This window comes from Botryllus schlosseri, chromosome 3 (assembly GCF_051294905.1).
Source record: "Botryllus schlosseri isolate E-star chromosome 3, Bs_hap1, whole genome shotgun sequence".
Classification (NCBI taxonomy): Eukaryota; Metazoa; Chordata; class Ascidiacea; order Stolidobranchia; family Styelidae; genus Botryllus; species Botryllus schlosseri.
The window spans coordinates 12,468,147-12,477,396 of record NC_137238.1 but is presented as its reverse complement, the minus strand read 5'-3'; the positions used below and the strand labels follow the sequence as shown (position 1 = coordinate 12,477,396).

Genomic DNA, 9,250 nt, shown 5'->3' with positions numbered 1-9,250 from the left:
GTATTAGTATGAAGCTCAGATGCAGCAAAGTGTGTGAGACTGGCTGTAAAATGGCACGAAGCAGCGACTCTAATTTCCCGGCTTATAGCAAACAACGACGCTGAAATTCTACTTCAGACGCAGCAAAGTGGGTGAGACTGCCTGTAAAAAGCTGCTTCACGTCGTCTTGCATCGGTCACGATTAGTTTTACTTTTCAACTAACTTGTTGTCTGTCGTTATATTCATTAGACTCGCTTTCATGCGGCTAATTTGTCCTTATCATTATAACGTCGGTGATCGCGTACCTGCGGCGAAGGTGTTCGTTTAATTATAGCAACGAGAACCGGACCCCTGCGGCTAGCCGTTGGCATTTTAGTGCTGAGTTAAAAACCCTTATACTCGACATGCAAACATTATACAGGTAGCGGTTATACTGCGAGCTGATGAATTCGTCATCTATTCGCCCAGCGTAGTTGTTTCTAATCCCGACCTTCCGCTCGTATCGTATATACTACAAGCCAGTGATCGCTACATCAAACAAAACGGTCAGATCGAACGCAGGAACTCGGATCGCAGTGTCGGACGGCAGCAAAGCGGTGTACCTCGAAACATCAACCGATCTGGAGGATTTCAGCTAGTGAATCGACGCAATAACGATCAACGATATCATTGATATGCTCTTTTTACGAAATAAAATGAACTCGTACACTATACAATGCTATTTCAAGGAGACTGAGTAAAGTGTTAGAAGATATGAAAAGCGCTGAATTCTAACGTATAATGAATGATATTTATTTCTCGGAAGCAAGTTATTCAATACATATTGCTAAATACACATGGAAAATCGGTATTGAAATTCACAAAACATTAGAATATCTAAGCGTGGCAATGGGCGTCATATAGGCGTGGTGATTAGGGTTGGGCATGAAAAGGGGCGTGGCAATTAGGATGACGTGGCGCTCTCTGATTGGCCGGTCTATAAAAAGGATCCCCTCACTACTGATGATATGCATAATTTCATGACAATAATACTAACATGCTTGATGATGAGTCGACATGCCTGTCCTAGTAGGGTAAAGCTTTCACAATTTTACTGCCATAAAACGTTTATGTGAAAAATCAAACGGCACTACGAGATGATGGATATTAGTTGTAGTCCTGGGGACAGAAAAATATTTACCCACTGTTAACAAAATCTTGAGCCATTGCTCGCAAATTTTGAATTTGCTTAAGAAATGTGATCAATCATATGAATATAGCGTAAAACCTGAATTGTAATGGCGTGGCGTTGTTTGCTTACCCGCAACGCAAACACTAACTCTGCGCTACGTAAAACTCTTCACAAGCCCCAGTGAAATTTATGTGTGTGTTCATGTTCAGTCTTGCATTCAGGTTTAACGAGCTTATTTATGAATACTATTATCATACGGAATATGTGGGGCATTCAAGCGATCATGGGTATTTGGGTCACGCTCAATATATATTCAATGAAGCGATCAGAAACAGCAATAGATATCATACACTCTAAAAACTGGGCCCACCTTTTAAGGTGTTTCAAAAAAAACCTTCAAAAGAGGATGGAAATTTTCTACCTTATTTCACCTGGTGGTTATTTTCCCACCTCATCACAAGGTGGGCAACTTTCCACCTTGCCCTAGCCGGATTCAGCTTCATCCTACCCGGATATCCTCGAGGTACAGCATATAACCACACTTTAAGCCTTCACAAAACACTAAATCACCTTCATTCCAATGCCTTTATTTGCCTTTATTTGTCAGCAATACCTTCAACAACTACAAAATTCCTCCACTCACAATTGACAATTACAATCGCCACTTTGAAAAATTTATTGAGGAACTGCGGGCAGCCCTTGACACATCTTTCCCAATTAGGAAAGTCAACCGCAATGCAAGGCGCTTGAAATCGAAACCCTGGATTGGTCATGACATACTAGTTGCGATCAAGACAAGGGATTGGATGCATAAGCACTACTATCTGCAAGGCACAAGCGAAGGCAAAAAAGTGTACAAAAAATATGCAAACCAAGTGACGCATATGAAAGAAAATGCCAAAAAAGCATACTTCCAAAAAAGATTCGAGGAGTGCTCCAAGGATCCCAAGAACACATGGAAAACCATTGGAGAAATTATCAACCTAACTGAAGGTAATGCTCCCAAGAGTGCTGCTGACATCGAGCTACTCGAGAATGGCAGCATGATCAAAGACCAGCTTGCAGTAGCAGAAAAGTTCAATCAGTATTTTTGCAACATTGGTCCGGATCTTGCAGCTTCAATACCAAACTCCTCCGATGACTTTCTCTCGTACTTGAGTCCTGGCCCTCAGAAATCCATTTTTCTTGAGCCGACAAGTGAAGGAGAAGTTGCCATCATACTATCTGAAATGAAAAGTAGCAAAGCAGTAGGACCCGATCTCATCCCAACGCACTTTCTGAAGCTAGTCTTTAATATTATTGGTGATGTTATATGCATTTTCTTTAATGAGTCGATACGTCTGGGCATTTTCCCAGATGCACTGAAAACTGCCAGAGTAATGCCAGTGTTTAAGAAAGGCTGTAAAAAGCTAATTTCTAACTACCGACCAATATCTGTTCTGCCAAATCTTGCCACGGTTTTTGAAAAACTGATTGACTGCCGACTCAAAAAATTTTTTGAATTGAATGCAGTACTGTCTCCGACCCAGCATGGATTCAGATCAAACCACAACACCAACCATGCAATACTATCAATTGTAACGGACTATTACAAAACCATCAAGCAAAAAAAAAGTGGCTGCAGCATTTTTATCGACCTCCGCAAAGCTTTCGACACAGTTAACCACAGAATCTTAAGATACAAGCTAGAACACTATGGAATCAGGGGTATTGCAGCAACTCTACTTGAAAGCTACCTGGCAAATCGCAAACAATTTGTTAAACTGGGGACATTAAGATCGACTACCAGAGATATAACTTGTGGAGTCCCACAAGGCTCAGTCCTTGGACCGACTTTTTTCCTCGTTTATATTAACGACATTGTTAATGCATCTTTATTCCGCACAACCCTATTTGCTGATGATACTCACCTCTTCATAACCTCTAACACTGGCAATGATTTGCATGCATCCGTGAATAGGGAACTCCCAAAAGTGTCGAGATGGCTCCAAGCAAACAAACTAAGCTTGAATGCAGATAAGACCGAGATGCTCCTTTCAAATAATGCCAATCATAGTTTCACTGTGAACATCAATCATAAACAAATCTCCATATGTGACTCAGCAAAATATCTCGGTGTCACTATTGATGCTAAAATGTCTTGGAAGCAGCATATTGAATGCACAATATCAAAACTAGCTCGGTGTGTGGGAATAATGACCCGTCTGCAATCTTTGGTTTCCAGATCAATACTACGAACCATATATTTTTCTCTTTTCCACTCTCACCTGCAATATGGAATCGTAGTATGGGGAAGTGCATGCAAAACATTTCTGTGCAGAATTCGAACCCTGCAAAACCGTGCGATACGGCTGATCTCATCTGTACCTTTACGTACCAATTTATCGCCTTACTACCGTAAGCATCGAATTTTGCGAGTTGATGAGCTATATCGCTTCGAAGTATCAAAAGTTGTTCACAAATATTTTTCCAATACTCTGCCTCCTGTGTTTGATGACTTTTTCATACCTGCTAAAAATGTCCATTCCCATTACACGAGATCCTCGTCAAAGGGAAATATCTACTTACCCCCACCCAATAGCAACCTAACTAAGAGATCTATCGACTACTCGGAACCTATCATCTGGAATGCATTACCACCACATATCCGTGAATTGCCTTATGATAGATTCAAAAAAGCCCTACTTGATCACCTCTTATCGTTACACTAACACTGTTGCCCTACCTCGCCCAGACATTGCTTCATTGATCATTTGCTACCATCGTTTAATTTTTCTTCTATTTTATTTTTTTAACTACTGTAACTTTTTTTACAGCCAGACTGTTTAGAGTCAAGTGTACCTGTTTGATGCTGGTGTGATCAGACTAGATGACCCTCACGGTCTTATCGATCATTCCTATCTAATACCGAATACTGTGCATGCATATTTTCTGTACCATCACCACTGCCGAGTGTTATGTATTTTGGTTTGATGAAAAATAAAGACTCTCTCTCTCTCTCTCTCTCTCAAATTAGTCACGAATGTGATCCAGTTTGGCATACTCTGCAGTACTGATGTCTTTTACACCTGGCAAACGCGCCAGAAAAACTGACATGACAGTCACAAACTGCATTTCGAAGATCCAATGAATTTCTAGCATCACTGCAAATGCCTCATGGAAGCTCTCGATATTCTTCACCTTTTCAACATCAAACCAGACGGTCCACTCTTTCTTCGTTGTATCGTAGCAAATTGTAGGGCACGCGGATGTGGGTGTCTTGAAGAAATATATTATTATGTGAAAGAAGCATCAGGTCAAACATACACTTAACACACACACACATTGATGTTATTTCAGTATTCAGCTTATGAAATATACCGGCAGCAGGGCACTGCGGATCCTATTTTCAGTCAACATATGATATCAAATAGCAAATAGGCCAATGTATACGCGGACTTGGCCAGGTGGAAGTGATGACCATTTTGAGTCATCAGCTAATGTGAACAGTAACCTTTAGTAGAGTGGCTCTCAATTTTTTGTCGGTGTGGACCCCTTTTCTTATACATCAGGGCAAGGCATCCGTGCAGACACCCCTAAAGTTTTAGTTCAAATCATGCTCAATAATAGTGCAACCGCCAACCACCTCTTGTCAATAGTCCTTTTTTTGCAAGTTGCAAATATACATCTTGGCGAGTTTAAAGTAGCAACCTCGGATAACTGCTGATATCTACTTTTCGAAACTACTTGAGTACTTTGCAGCCCTTCATTTCCTACTTCCACTTGAAGTAGCTTTGACATGGATTTGAAATCACTACTTCTACACTGTAATAACCTAGAAATATCCGAAGTAATGCTTTACCCGAGCTAAGAAAATCACAAATTATATTACCATTCAGATAAAAAATTTAGAGGTCTGCAAACACCATAAAGATGTGCTTCACGGACCCAGAGTTAGAGCTGCGGGTTGTGGGACCGAGCTGAAAAGGGAGCATGGGCTTGTAACACCGGTTTTAGGTTTGCTCCTCACTAAAAAAGGTTGAATACACCACATTAACAGAAATGTATTGATACTATAATTCAATAATTGATAATATAAAACGTAATTTTCAGTATTTAAAATCGTCTCCGAATCTCCACGACTCGACTACAGTTGAAGCTCGATTTTGTGCCAGTAGTGGAATAGTTTTTCCCATCCCAAATTTTAAGCAAACAGGTACTTATAATATTTATAAAAATCCGTACCTGTTGAACCTGGAAGAAATTGCCACATCCTTCATGAAAAATTGTAGGTATAGAAACAATCCGGTCTAGATTTTGAGATGCTGTAAAACAAAATATATTATAAGTCCAAGTTGATCACTGCATACATACAGGTCAACATCAACTCATTACAATACAGCAAAGTGGAGTGCGTCAACGCGTCGCGTCGTAATGACAGATTAGTATAGATTAAAAACAGTGCGAAAATTGATGCCGTGCAATTGCAACATGACTGAAGAACGCTTTATAGGCCTATATCCTGAGAGGCAATTTATAGATGGAAATTACCTACTCAATACAAATATTTGAAGAGATCAATGCTTATGTCAAAATCAACAGCTTTATTACAACAAAAGTAATAGATATAATATCAGAAAGAGAAAAACATACCAATCACAATCCATCATTTTGTCTTCGGGACATCGATGTCAGCTTCTGCGCTTCATCCTATCAATCATATTTTCAACCAATTTCGCGTTGAGGGGAAATCATGCTCATCTCGTCTTCAGGGACAGAAGACGAAACCCTTTTCTGCAAAGCAGTCGAAATTTGAAATATGCAGTAAAACAGAATAAATATTTCATTAGGAGAAAAATTCGTCAAACCGAACCTCAAATCATTTTTTTAACAGGTGAAGCAGCAAAAATGAGCAGATTTAAATTTATAGGCTTTACTTTGCCTTGATGAGCCAGTCGAGCTTTTCATGCTACTAGTAGGGCTGGGCAAAATCGAGTACCTGAGTGATTCAATTCTGAATCACGTAATATGCTTCGAGTCGGGTCAAGTAATCAAGTATCACTCATTATGGCGTCATAACAGAATGTAAGATGTCAAAGTTGAAATATGTACCGTTTATGCCACCACCAAGAATTTAATGACTTTTATCCATCACATATAAAATGCTTTGGTATTTTTCGACTTGATCAATTTCATTCGACTTGGTGACGATGCTGTTGGATGATCATGACTTCGGAAATATGCTACGTCCAGTAACCTTGGTAGCTTTGGTACTATAGGTTTCGTATGCTACGATACCGCCAATCAAGGTTTAAGGCTTCAACTGTGAAAATTAGTATCGAAACTATAATTCTAGGGTATAAAGTAACTTTCAGTGGAGAGAAGCGTAATATCAGTACCGGTACTCGAAAATATCGTATTTTACTACTCGACTCGAATCATAAGAATTAATACTAAATTCAAGATTCAGGTTTGGGTACTCGAATCATTGTGCCCAGCCCCAGCTACAAGTGATAGTCAGCCTGCCAGTCGCCTAATTGTGCTGCGTACACCAATTCCCTACTGGATCTACTATATAGCATGGTTTCATATCATAGGCTTACCATACGTCCTCTTTTAAGAGGATTTGTCCTCTTTTTTGACTTTTTTGAAAGTGTCCTCGAAGGACGCCCTTTTGTCCTCTTTTTTGAGATTTTGTCCTCTTTTTTGAAACTTTAGGCAGATTTAGAGCAAATTGCGAGTGATATGCCGCATATTAGCACAGAAGTGAAGCTCCGGCGGGTATTTCGGGGTGAAAAACGGTGAATTTAGCTCTGAGCGAAAAGATGACCTTTTTTTTTATTTTATTTTTTAGTCATCCACCTAGCAATGTGGAGTAAAAACGTTATTCTGAGTTCTGAGCAGACGTGATGACCTTTTTTTTTTTAGTCAACCGATCACAAAGTGGGAAAAATTAACCGGTTTTTCAGAATTTTACTCCGGTTTTGCAAGTTGCAAATTTCTGAAAAAGTGTCCTCTTTTTTGATTTCCAAAATATGGTAAGCCTAACATATCAGAAAATGACCATAAATTGCAGTTACTTTTAAAATTTTTGAACAATTATTTCAACTGAACTGAAACAAAGCTCACTCTGACTTAAGCATGTAGATTTGAAAAGGCAAGTTTGAAGCATGAAAATTCATTCATTAGTCCATTATCGTCTCACCTTCCATTTCTTCACGTGGCGTAATGTAATCTCCATTCTCCAATATGGCGGCCGATCGTCAGACAGCCGACAACCAGGGCATGGTATGGTATGGTATGGAACGAGAATTTTCCATACTCCATACTCGCCTTACTCTCTCCATACCATACTTGCAATTTTCCATACCATACCAACATTGTTCCATACCATACTTGATACATATTCCATACTTTCAAATACTTCAATATCATAAGTATAGTACCTTTACTAGCACCTATATTATTGATATATCGGATGTCGTTATTGCTTAAACTAGCCATGATGCGAATCTAACTCCTGGTAATAGTTTTACAGAGTCTGTTTTGGTGAGGTTTAGTTCACAGTGGTGAGGTGCCGTGTACCTCTGCTCGACAGCTTCCGCGAGCAAAATGAGATAGTCAGCAGATTGTTATCTAGGAATGTCCACAAAAGGGACTGGCAACATACGGCCCGCAACGAGATTTTGTCCGGCCCGCGACCAGTTTCCCGTCTTACATGATCATGTGGCCCACGGCCCCAATCTGCCGAGATTCCACACTAGTTGCCTAAAATCGAATTTTAGTGACTACATGCTATTATATAGATCTGCGCACTCCGCGAGAGTGGAGCTTACGGGTAAGTTCTTCGAAGCGAGAAGACTTGCATTATCGGCATTTACGATGTACTCAACCCTAATGAATTAATATATTGGTAAGTTTTAGGTGAAGGGGCTTATCAAATGCTTTGAAATCTTAATAGAGGATTGCACTGCAAGTTAGTTGATCAGAGAGAAGCAGACATGGCGGCGCCTGTAAGACAATACTGTTCTCTAATCCACATTGTATTTTCATTATTGGCGAGAAATGGCTTTGAAGTGACATTGCTGTCGATAAAATACATTCAATAAATACGATTTATTCCTTGTATATATGGGCGGAATAATTTATCCATTCAGCAATCCAGCCTGCCAAGTACTTAATTTTCCTATATCCGGCCCGCCGACTAAAGAAGTTGCACGCCCCTGCTCCATAAGAATATCATCGCATTTCCGGTACATTGGCATGAGGCACATGCAAGTTTGAAGTATACTCGCAAAATAATTTATAATATATAGGCGCACCCATAAAATATCCCAGCAGCAGGCGATCAATACTGCAGCGATCTGCGTGATTATTAGTACCGTATTTGGTTGGGGTTAGTGTGACGAGAATTTAAAACTAGATCTACCCCACTACCTGATCTATAATCCTAATGCCAGAGCGTTTGAAATATGACCAATAAGATATCTCGGTATGTAAAAAGTATAAATGTGCGGATATTGTTTCAGAAGAAATGTAATTATCAATCACATTCAGCATCAAGTGCGTTGCATCATGATTGCTTGTAAGCTCTCGTCGCTCAAGGAATGAGGTAGTTGGAGTAGCCAAAATTGCCAGTTACTGCGTCACATGATAGACTATGCTCGGAGATGTGTCTAGAGTCTAGAGTCTAGACTCAATAGAATATCGGATCAACATTACTGTTGTCATTATTACATCACAAAATCATGTCATTCCAAGTGCTCGTAAAACCGTTGCACAGGCGTGTATTTGATCCTACACAGTGTTCAATAGTTCACGTTGACACATAACAAAAGCGATCGTATTCCGTGAACAGCGAACAACGTACGCTTCTTGAAGCTTGCACAGATCACGATAAAATGTATATAAAACACCAAAGTATGGAGGTATGGAAATGTCGTTCCATGCCATAGATTAAAATCTTCCATTCCATACCATACTTGCATTGTTCCATATTCCATACCAAAATATCGATCCATACCATACCATACTTCCATACCATACCATACCATACCATGCCCTGCCGACAACGACAGGAACAGTTGAGCAACTATATACGGGTTTATGCTAGCGAGAAA

At 39.8% G+C, this 9,250-nt stretch overlaps 2 long non-coding RNA genes across 2 annotated transcripts; both read right to left on the bottom strand.

The window, feature by feature from the left end:
• Window positions 1–2,216: 2,216 nt before the first annotated feature.
• On the bottom strand, window positions 2,217–4,157 carry LOC145435796 (uncharacterized). Its single transcript, XR_013914027.1, has 2 exons — window positions 3,062–4,157; window positions 2,217–2,375 (listed from the first exon to the last, which is right to left on the bottom strand). It is a non-coding gene; the product is annotated as an uncharacterized LOC145435796 (long non-coding RNA).
• Window positions 4,158–4,165: 8 nt separating this feature from the next.
• Window positions 4,166–7,406, bottom strand: LOC145435795 (uncharacterized). Its single transcript, XR_013914026.1, has 4 exons — window positions 7,336–7,406; window positions 5,784–5,924; window positions 5,376–5,455; window positions 4,166–4,409 (listed from the first exon to the last, which is right to left on the bottom strand). It is a non-coding gene; the product is annotated as an uncharacterized LOC145435795 (long non-coding RNA).
• Window positions 7,407–9,250: the final 1,844 nt, after the last annotated feature.